An 11,832-nucleotide genomic window follows, 5' to 3' on the forward strand; every position below is an offset into this window, starting at 1 on the left:
TAAGTCTGCCTAACAGCACAAGTCATGTGAAAGTAGACCGAAAATCTGGAGTAGCTCAATCAGGTGACAAACCCACCTTATAGCTGCTGAAGGGCTGCAGGCATCCCATATCTCACATACTTGCAGTAATTCATGAGAATTGACCAGTGATAGTGGGCCTCAATTGCCAGAGAAGGGGGAATTCATGACAGGCTCCACATGAGCTTGTCAGGCTAACATCTTGGCACTGTTTGGGCTGTTAGGAATTCTGAAGACAGCATGTTAGAGATGTACTGGCTGAGAGCAGACTGTGGCTGGGACTCCTTGGTCATTGATGCTGAATGGGACATACTGGCTAGCTCAGTCATGGAAAAGTCTCCTCTGTGGCCCTTTAGATACCCTCAACTACCTAGATAGTCTTGGGAATGTGAGCCATCTTATGAGCATCTGGGCATTTACATTTCGGTATTTAACTGTAAAGTGCCACCTGTTAGGAGGGGGCTTTAATGCTTGTAAAATGGGTGGGCTTAAAGGAGAAATGGTGTGTTTAATGACCCCCTCCTGCAGTAAATTTTGAATTATGGACTGCAATAACTCAGTCCTCTATTTCACACAATATTGGTGTATATGTCCTGAGTTAATCGGGTGTTGGTGGTGCAATTTGCAGTCCTAAAATCTCCTTATATGTAACTCCCCCCAGGAAGGCCAGGCACTGGGTTTGTTCCCACTGGCCTGGATGGCATATGAGGTCATCCACACCATTAGGAAGACCGTGTAGGGTCAAAGGAGCCACCATTGATAAAAGAGATTCAGTAAAGATTCTTCCAATGGTGACATCTAAGGAATATTGAGACACTTCTATTATCTCTCCATTTATACTTTGTAAGATAAAGGGCACCACACTTGTATTTGGAGCGGTTCCTGGGAGGCACTGTACCTTGACTACAGGGTCAATGAGAGAAATAAAGTGTCTATATCTGTGTCTTACAGGGTAATTACAGAAGTATACAGGCAGCTGTCCCCTGAAGAAGGACATACACCATGGACCTCCAGGTCCCTAGGCAGGGCCTTGGCATCTTCCCACCCACTTGGATCCCAGCTCACCCTACCAGGGCTGTCATGACCAGAGAAGTGATGGCACCCACCCAAAGGGTAGGTACAGAAGTCTCTTGAAGATCACAAATGTCTGAGCAAAGGTTTCTGACTTGTGTTTGGGCCTTCATGAGATTAAGTCATTAAGGACCCCTCTTCTCAGAGCTGTGCATAAAGAGAAGTGTGGGCATCATCTCTAGAGCAAGAGAGCTGAGCTGAAGTGCCACCCTTTGAATGGGGCACATAAGAGTCCCCCAGTCTCCATATGCCGAATGGACACTCCTATGGGCTCCTATCTGTGGAGGTGGTGAACCCATCAGCATTTGCAGCAAAGAAGTCTTGGGCTTCTTGAAAATTCTTTTCACATCTGACTATGGCATGCATGCTAATGTCTTCTATACTAAAGCTGGTATTTCCATGAATTGTATTGGCACAAGGATTAAAATCAGAGTGGTCCTTCATGAAGAACTCCTTAGATTCTGTTGTCAAGTGGCTCTCCTCCAGGTTGGAAATGGACAAGGGATCGTGGGCGCATGACATAAGGCAAAAACAAAAACAAAAACAAAAACACCCATTGAATTGTACCCATTGTATCTTAGAGTTGGATTGAGTCACCTGGGCTTGACCTCTCCCAGTGGGCCTGTGCTGTCATGCCACAAAAATCCATGCCCTGGGACTCAGAGCTTCTTTCTTCCTACCTCTGTGGGCTCTGGGGCCCTAGGAAACCTCTTCCTCAGAACCTTCCCCTTTTTCCCTGGTGTGTGTCTCCTGACCTGTGCCTTGGTGTGCTTGCCATGGCCTTTTGAAACAGTGAAATGTTTGTGGGCTTCTCTAGGTTGTCTCTAAGTAAACAGGACGTTCATACCTTGAGTTTTTCAGTGAATGATGAATTTAGGGGTCTTGGTCCAATCCAGCCAGCTTTAGCATGTCAAGTGCTGTAAGCAACAGCTTGGAGAAAATTACAAAGGCCCGCAAGAGCCAATCAATGTCCTCGTCTCCCTCCCTTTGGACAAATTATTCCAGCAAACCTTGCACTTCCATGACGGTATAGTGCCTGTTACCATTTCTGTCTTTCACGCTGGTCCTTGGACATGTTGTTGTAGTGGATCATGACAGGGAAGACCTGATATAGACTTTAGCTCTTCCCAGACACGTGTGCTGAGGCCTCCCACACTGGGGTGACCCACTCAACACTTGTCAAATAGGGAGCCATTGTCAATAGCAGCGAGGAATACAGCCAGTAGGGGGTACATCTCAGACCAACTGAGATGTGGGGGTGAGGAACTAGTGAGCCCTTCTTAGCTCTAACGCATTGTAGGAGGGCGCCACCTAGGCTGCCAATCCCATACTTGAGGCAAATGTATTGGGGCACCCCAGGTGTTGTACCGAATTAAGAACATGTAGACTGTGACCTGCTGAAGGAAGAAGCAAGAGCCACTTGCTCAGGGGTTGACAGGGGGCTCCCTAGGAATCCCTGCTCCTGCTTTGGGTACATGACATGTGTGGGGCCCTTCTGACTGAAGGTGGGGTTTCAGTACACCCACAACAAAGGAAATAGAGAAACAGGATTTATGACTTAAGAGCCCAGAACAAGGGGGCACAAGGACCCAGAAAAGTGCAGCCCTCGATCGCACATTCCCAGTGATCAGGACATAGACATCATGGTAGCAAGTACCTGATTACTTAGGAGTGGATGGGGCTGAAGTCCCAAACTTTTCACAGGCTCACCTCTGTGTGTTTATTCTAGAAGGCTCTTAGAAAACCAAAGTTGGAATCCTAAGCAGATTCTTATCTAAGGTTAAACTCACTGAAGTAGCCAAAAGAAAGAGAGCAGGGATTCACATTCACTGGCTCCCTCTGGATGCCAGAGTCATCCATAGGTACTTGTGCCTACCTTTCTGATTCATTTCATTGGGTGCTCCTTTAATCCTCATGGTCTCAGTCTCTCACATTTGGAAACTTGCTCTCCAGGGAGGCACAGCTTGTGCTAAGTGGGACCTAACCTCCATCCTCTTCCCTCACAGCCCACAGACACCCCAGTGTGGGAGAGGCGCTTTGGGAGGGTTGTAGCCCACCATTACCCTGACCCCACGTTGGGACTGGAGGAAGACAGATTACCTGGAGAATGAGAAAATGTTCAGTGCGCAAGAGCAGAGTTTTGGAGAAAACTCATGAATGTGTCCATAAAGGAGCTTGTGGCAACTTCTCTTAATTCTGGAACTAGACACTTCAGTTCAAGACACACCTGCTGACTCGGGTCCTCGGCACAGAGTCTCAGGCTCAATTTGGGCTCTTGGATGCTTAGAAATATACGTAGAGGGCACAACCACGCAGTTTTCAAGTTTTATTTCAGAGTTCTGGTCAGTGACCCATGAGATACCTGGTGTCAGAGTTGGGATGTGCTGGGGACCCCTGTGTCTTCTGCCGAGCCCTGGAAACGTGGATGTCAGCTATGTGGCCTCATTACTGTATTTCCACAGATGTGCCAGGTGCATTGCCTATAGTTGTTCAGGGGTCTGGTGCCTGAATTATGGATTGTCTTCACCAACAACCACTTCCTGAACTTTCTCAGTGTTGATAATTCTGAAATTTGTGGCAATACCAAAGAGGATTGCGGCTATATGGCATAAATGTGACCAAAAACCACTCTGAGATATACCACGGATTCATGACTTTGCCTGACTGACTGAACTCTTCTTGGAGGGGTCCGCTGTCTGTGTTCCCACCAGTGCCTCGTCGAGTGCACCATGGAGGATCCCAGCCTACGTGACAATGGCGGTTCCTTTTATTGTCGCACATCCCTCTGTGACTGCATTTCTGTGGGATACAGTCATAATTCAGCTGAGCCACACTTCCAGTGCAGTAGGTGTCCTGACAGAACTTTCCAGGAACACAGGGGGTACCGGTTCTCACATGACCAATCTCAGTTGTTCCTGTGCTACGATGTGAATCCAGCCTCAAACACCAGACCCCTGATATCTCAGACGGATGGAATCCAACATGCTCTTGCAGCTGAAGGAGATGTGACATTCCTACACGGCAGCCTTCCACATGGCACGTCTGTGTGGGAACAGGGTTCAGCATTGAATTCCCCGGGGTGTTCTGCAGTGTCCATATCAGCTGCCTTTGTGATTTATGGTATAGCAGACATCTTCACCTTTCCCAGAATTTCTGCCAAAGATTTCTTGGCAGTGCATAGTGCGGTAAGTGCAGTTCCCATGATAGCAGCATCCCTCTTCAGTGCATGGGGTTCCATCTTGCGTATGGAAGTCATCAGGGTACGCCAAGGACACCCCACATCAGGACTCTGGAAGATCACGTATATTTTGGATTGGTCTGCCGAGTGTCCCAGCATCGGAATAGATGCAGTTTGTACAGCATTTGTCTGTATTACATTTGCTTCCAGGGGTTAAGATACAATCACTTTTATAGCAGGGATTGCTGTAGCACTGCTTGAAGGAGCCACAGTCTCACGACTCACGTGGGTCAGCTAAGTAGTTACCAAAACGATTGTTGGTCAGGCTTTTATTTCAATGCACATTTTGGTGTGGAGCATGCACTTGCCTGTTCCACAATTTATTATGTGCTGCATATGAATGAAGGAATAGTTATGGAAAGCTTCCGTTATACCAGGGAATCGGGTATAATGCAGTTGGACCTTTTTTGGCAAGCATATTCATCAGTGTAAACCCAGAAAGCAATATTTCTTGCAATCTTATGTGTTGCTCTGACAACAATAATTAATGTCTGCATAAATAAGCTAGTATAATGGCATATTACCATTCATAGATGGCATATAGAATATACAACTGGAATGAAATTAAGTTCATGGGATACATCTGAAATCACAATTAAGGATGAATGTGGTTTAAGAATTTGAAAATTCTTTGATGCATAATATCGGGGGGGGGGAGAAGGACTTTCATGCAACACATATTTACCCATGTTTATGGATCTCTCTCATTAAAAATGATCATGAAGCCAATATAGTCACTGACATCAATACCATGAAGCATTGAGTCAATTAAGCTAACTAGCCTTATTAGGAATTGGGCACTTTTTGACACATGGTTGAACACACTATACATTGTTTTGAAACTGAGAACAAGTCCTTTCAAAATTCCGTGATGGGATGAATACAACCTCCTAGAGATCCTGGGGATTGCACTGGCATTTGCTTGAGGAACAGGGGTTCCCTATCCTCCTTATATCCCAGGTTATAAGTAGGTCTCTTTGCCCTTTTGTCTGCCACTATTTGAGAAACAGCGTGTTCAAACTTTGGGAATCGCTGAGGGGCCGGATTTCATAGGCAAGATCATCCAACTTCATGATACCTTCAAGACCCCCATAGTACATGTCCATGGTGACCATGGAAAGAGGAATCTCTTCCAAGTAGCCGAGGTAGTAACAGTCTGGAGGCATGGAGGCATCAGCAGATGTCTGGGCCAAAAGAGTTTCTTGTGCCACATGTGGATAATGTGTCTCTTATCCCCAAAACACAGGCTATAGGACAGCCAGCCAGGCTGCTGAATGCTCTTGCTGTGGTGCAGCTTCTTCTTGGGAATTATCACCTCAGAGGAGATGTAGCACCTGAGGGATGGCCTTGAGAACCCTGGAGATGAGCCAGCACTGCCCAGAGTGCAAACAGCAAGAGGGGTGCCCTCTGGGTGACTTGGCCCTCTGCCAGCCTCATGCCCCTGCTCAGGGACATCTGCCAGTGAGAATAGATAAATGGAGGATCCTCAGGAAAGCCAGGTTTAGATCATCTGACAGAAAAGAGGGCTGCTTCAGAACCCTGCACCTGGGGGCCACCTGTGGGCTTAGATATAAGTCCCAGGGTGTGGCATTGGATGACCCTGCTCATCAGTTCAGCTGGGGTGGATGTGGGAGAGGCAGGTGGGCCATGGTCAACAGTGCTCACATGGACATGGGTAGGGACTTGGACCCAGAGACATGGCTCTATTCAACACATTCCATCTTTCCTCCAGCTACTTGGATATGGGATATGCAATTATAACACCCTGAAATTCTCTACCAATTCCATGTCCTGTGGTACTGCTGAGTCACTTTCTAAGGATGACTACTTTTCCTCATTATGGAGACCACTGCTTCCTACTTCTTTGTGATGTGGAGGTAAACATTTTCAATTGTACCTTTATAGATGATGAAAAAAACCGCTTTGTAGTTTTATGTGTCTTATTCTGATTGGCTATTAGTTTGCAAGCCATTTGATCCTTTTGGTTTTTGCTTTTAAGATTCTTCTGTGTTTACTGTGGAAAACATTTCCCAGTATTCCATGTAATGATTGGTGAAGTACAACGTTGTATTTTAGTTTTTTCTTATGCCATCTGGTGATAACAAAAAGTACTGCTGACCATGTGTGTGCCCCAGGGGTTTTCCCCTCTAATCCCTTATGGTGGGTGGTTCTTTCCTGTCCTCTGGCAGTCTCCTCCCATGCGTGTTTGGTTCCCTCCTCAGCTGGAGATGCAGGGGAGTTGAGGTAACTTTGGCAGCTTGCACCATGGAGTCTGCCCATGATCAAAAGGTGGTATTTACCATGGCACTCCCTTGTTTGATTAAGTACCATACACTCTTTTAAAATCCCCTGGGTCATGGAAAAACCTTAGAGTTGGCTTTTGGACAGGAGTCTTCATTATCCCCAGTGGCTGGCCTCCTGAATTAATCTCAACTTACTTTCCCAACAAAACTGAAACTTTGAACATTGACCTTTCCAGCAACATGCAACTAAATTTGGATTTTGAGTACAATAAAACAGAGAGTGAATTGACATATTCCAGGGGCTGGCAGGGAGGTACAATGAGGAGTAGATCTCAAGGGGTATGATTTTCTGTTATGCAAGATGAGTAAGGTCTAGAGGACTCTCCACAACGATATACCTATAATTAACAATACCTTACTGTACGGTTAAAATTTTGTGAGAAGGATGTATCTCATGTTCAGTGAGCTCTTACATCAATACAAAAGTGGAAGACATGAGTTTTGTTTCTCATACAACAGTATGCTGAACTGCATGGACACACTCTCTCCTGATAATGTGAAAATAGTTTAAAATAAACTTACATACTTTGGGGGGTTTTTGGTTACAAAATGTATATATATTTATTTGAGATATTAAATTTTATACTATTTTCCAACTTAATTCTGTTTTATTTTAACATTTAATATGGTCTAAGTATTTTCATATAATCTATTTTCTTTTTATATACTTCAATTCAGAAACCTTAAAAGCCCTTAATAAAATCTCTTACAATAAAATATTTTCTTTTCCTTTCCCAGTATGCTTTTGACATATGTGAAAGAAACTGCTTTTACCTTCTTCTTTGGGATTAATAATGCTTGGTTACAACATAATAAGTTCACTACTAGCTGCCATTCTGTACATCTGGCTCCTTGAGCATTTCTATTATTTATTTTTTTTTTGAAAAAATTTAACATTTATTTATTTATTTTTATATGTAATTTATTGTCAAATTGGCTTCTTTTTTTAATTATGAAATTTATTGTCAAATTGGTTTCCACACAACAGTGCTCATCCCAACAGGTGGTCTTCTCAATGCCCATCACCTACTTTCCCCTCTCCCCTATACCCCCATCAGCCCTCAGTTTGTTCCCAGTATTTAATAGTCTCTTATGGTTTGCCTCCTTCCCTCTCTGTAACTTTTTTTCCTCCTTCTCCTTCCCCCTGGTCTTCTGTAAAGTTTCTCAGAATCCACATATGAGTGAAAACGTATGGTATCTGTCTTCCTCTGCCTGACTTACTTCACTTAGCATAACACTCATCAGTTCCATCCATGTTGCTACAACTGACCAGATTTCATTCTTTCTGATTGCCAAGTAGTATTCCATTGTATGTATAAAGCACATCTTCTTTATTCATTCGTCAGTTGATGGACATTTAGGCTCTTTCCATAATTTGGCTATTGTTGAAAGTGCTGCTATAAACATTGGGGTACAAGTGCCCCTATGCATCAGCACTCCTGTATCCCTTGGGTAAATTCCTAGCAGTGCTATTGCTGGGTCATACGGTAGATCTCTTTAATTTTTTGAGGAACCTCCACACTGTTTTCCAGAGCGGTTGCAACAGTTTGCATTCCCACCAACAATGAAAGAAGGTTTCTGTTTCTCCACATCGTCTCCAGCATCTATAAACCCCTGATTTGTTCATTTTGGCCACTCTGACTGGCATGAGGTGCTATCACAGTGTAGTTTTTATTTGTATTTCCCTGATAAGGAGCGACATTGAGCTTCTTTTCATGTGCCTGTTGGCCATCCGGATGTCTTCTTTAGAGAAGTGTCTATTCATGATTTCTGCCCATTTCTTCACTGGGTTATTTGTTTTTCAGGTGTGGAGTTTGGTGAGTTCTTTATAGATTTTCGATACTAGCTCTTTATCCGATATGTTATTTGCAAATATCGTTTCCCATTCCGTTGGTTGCCTTTTAGTTTTGTTGGTTGTTTCCTTTGCTGTGCAGAAGCTTTCTTTCTTCATAAGGTCCCAGTAATTCATTTTGCTTGTAATTCCCTTGCCTTTGGGGATGTGTCGAGTAAGAGATTGGTACGGCTGAGGTCAAAGAGGTCTTTTCCTGCTTTCTCCTCTAGGGTTTTGATGGTTTCCTGTCTCACATTCAGGTCGTTTATCCATTTTGAGTTTATTTTTGTGAACGGTGTGAGAAAGTGGTCTAGTTTCAATCTTCTGCATGTTGCTGTCCAGTTCTCCCAGCACCATTTGTTAAAGAGACTGCCTTTTTTCCATTGGATGTTCTTTCCTGCTTTGTCAAAGATGAGTTGGCCATACGTTTGTGGGTCTAGTTCTGGGGTTTCTATTCTATTCCATTGGTCTATGTGTCTGTGTTTGTGCCAATACCATGCTGTCTTGATGATTACAGCTTTGTAGTAGAGGCTAAAGTCTGGGATTGTGATGCCTCCTGCGTTGGTCTTCTTCTTCAAAATTCCTTTGGCTATTCGGGGCCTTTTGTGGTTCCATATGAATTTTAGGATGGCTTGTTCTAGTTTCGAGAAGAATGCTGGTGCAATTTTGATTGGGATTGCATTGAATGTGTAGATAGCTTTGGGTAGTACTGACATTTTGACAATATTTATTTTTCCAATCCATGAGCAGGGAATGTCTTTCCATTTCTTTAAATCTTCTTCAATTTCCTTCATAAGCTTTCTATAGTTTTCAGCATACAGATCCTTTACATCTTTGGTTAGATTTATTCCTAGGTATTTTATGCTTCTTGGTGCAATTGTGAATGGGATCAGTTTCTTTATTTGTCTTTCTGTTGCTTCATTGTTAGTGTATAAGAATGCAACTGATTTCTGTACATTGATTTTGTATCCTGCAACTTTGCTGAATTCCTGTATCAGTTCTAGCAGACTTTTGGTGGAGTCTATCGGATTTTCCATGTATACTATCATGTCATCTGCAAAAAGCGAAAGCTTGACTTCATCTTTGCCAATTTTGATGCCTTTGATTTCCTTTTGTTGTCTGATTGCTGATGCTAGAACTTCCAGCACTATGTTAAACAGCAGCGGTGAGAGTGGGCATCCTTGTCGTGTTCCTGATCTCAGGGAAAAAGCTCTCAGTTTTTCCCCGTTGAGGATGATGTTAGCTGTGGGCTTTTCATAAATGGCTTTTATGATCCTTAAGTATGTTCCTTCTATCCCGACTTTCTCAAGGGTTTTTATTAAGAAAGGGTGCTGGATTTTGTCTAAGGCCTTTTCTGCATCGATTGACAGGATCATATGGTTCTTCTCTTTTTTTTTTTTTGTTAATGTGATGTATCACGTTGATTGATTTGCGAATGTTGAACCAGCCCTGCATCCCAGGAATGAATCCCACTTGATCATGGTGAATAATTCTTTTTATATGCCGTTGAATTCGATTTGCTACTATCTTATTGAGAATTTTTGCATCCATATTCATTAGGGATATTGGCCTGTAGTTCTCTTTTTTTACTGGGTCTCTGTCCGGTTTAGGAATCAAAGTAATACTGGCTTCATAGAATGAGTCTGGAAGTTTTCCTTCCCTTTCTATTTCTTGGAATAGCTTGAGAAGGATAGGTATTATCTCTGCTTTAAAAGTCTGGTAGAACTCCCCTGGGAAGCCATCTGGTCCTGGACTCTTATTTGTTGGGAGATTTTTGATAACTGATTCAATTTCTTTGCTGGTTATGGGTCTGTTCAAGCTTTCTATTTCCTCCTGATTGAGTTTGGGAAGAGTTTGGGTGTTTAGGAATTTGTCCATTTCTTCCAGGTTGTCCAGTTTGTTGGCATATAATTTTTCATAGTATTCCCTGATAATTGTTTGTATCTCTGAGGGATTGGTTGTAATAATTCCATTTTCATTCATGATTTTATCTATTTGGGTCATCTCCCTTTTCTTTTTGAGAAGCCTGGCTAGAGGTTTGTCAATTTTGTTTATTTTTTCAAAAAACCAACTCTTGGTTTCGTTGATCTGCTCTACAGTTTTTTTTTTAGATTCTATATTATTTATTTCTGCTCTGATCTTTATTATTTCTCTTCTTCTGCTGGGTTTATGCTGCCTTTGCTGTTCTGCTTCTATTTCCTTTAGGTGTGCTGATAGATTTTGTATTTGGGATTTTTCTTGTTTCTTGAGATAGGCCTGGATGGCAATGTATTTTCCTCTCAGGACTGCCTTCGCTGCATCCCAAAGCATTTGGATTGTTGTATTTTCATTTTCGTTTGTTTCCATATATTTTTTAATTTCTTCTCTAATTGCCTGGTTGACCCACTCATTCTTTAGTAGGGTGTTCTTTAATATCCAAGCTTTTGGAGGCTTTCCAGACTTTTTCCTGTGGTTGATTTCAAGCTTCATAGCATTGTGGTCTGAAAGTATGCATGGTATGATTTCAATTCTTGTATACTTATTAAGGGCTGTTTTGTGACCCAGTAGGTGATCTATCTTGGAGAATGTTGCATGTGCACTCAAGAAGAAAGTATATTCTGTTGCTTTGGAATGCAGAGTTCTAAATATATCTGTCAAGCCCATCTGATCCAATGTATCATTCAGGGCCCTTGTTTCTTTATTGACTGTGTGTCTAGATGATCTATCCATTTCTGTAAGTGGAGTGTTAAAGTCCCCTGCAATTACCACATTCTTATCAATAAGGTTGCTTATGTTTATGAGTAATTGTTTTATATATTTGGGGGCTCCAGTATTCGGTGCATAGACATTTATAATTGTTAGCTCTTCCTGATGGATAGACCCTGTAATTATTATATAATGCCCTTGGTCTCTTGTTACAGCATTTAATTTAAAGTCTAGTTTGTCTGATTTAAGTGTGGCTACTCCAGCTTTCTTTTGGCTTCCAGTCGCATGATAAATAGTTCTCCATCCCCTCACTCTCAATCTGAAGGTGTTTCCCCAGGTCTAAAATGAGTCTCTTGTAGACAGCAAATAGATGGGTCTTGTTTATTTATCCATTCTGATACCCTATGTCTTTTGGTTGGAGCATTTAATCTATTTACATTCAGTGTTATTATAGAAAGATACGGGTTTAGAGTCATTGTGATGTCTGTATGTTTTATGCTTGTAGCGATCTCTGGTACTTTGTCTCACAGGATCCCCCTTAAGATCTCTTGTAGGGCTAGTTTAGTGGTGACAAATTCCTTCAGTTTTTGTTTGGGAAGACCTTTATCTCTCCTTCTGTTCTAAATGACAGACTTGCTGGATAAAGGATTCTCGGCTGCATATTTTTCCTGTTCAACACATTGAAG

The 11,832-nt window shown here is 42.6% G+C and overlaps 1 pseudogene; it reads right to left on the reverse strand.

Annotated features, from left to right (window-relative positions):
* Window positions 1–3,599: 3,599 nt before the first annotated feature.
* Window positions 3,600–5,782, reverse strand: LOC125168174 (disintegrin and metalloproteinase domain-containing protein 21-like; annotated as a pseudogene).
* Between the last annotated feature and the right edge of the window lie 6,050 nt (window positions 5,783–11,832).

This window comes from Prionailurus viverrinus, chromosome B3 (genome assembly GCF_022837055.1).
Source record: "Prionailurus viverrinus isolate Anna chromosome B3, UM_Priviv_1.0, whole genome shotgun sequence".
NCBI lineage: Eukaryota > Metazoa > Chordata > Mammalia > Carnivora > Felidae > Prionailurus > Prionailurus viverrinus.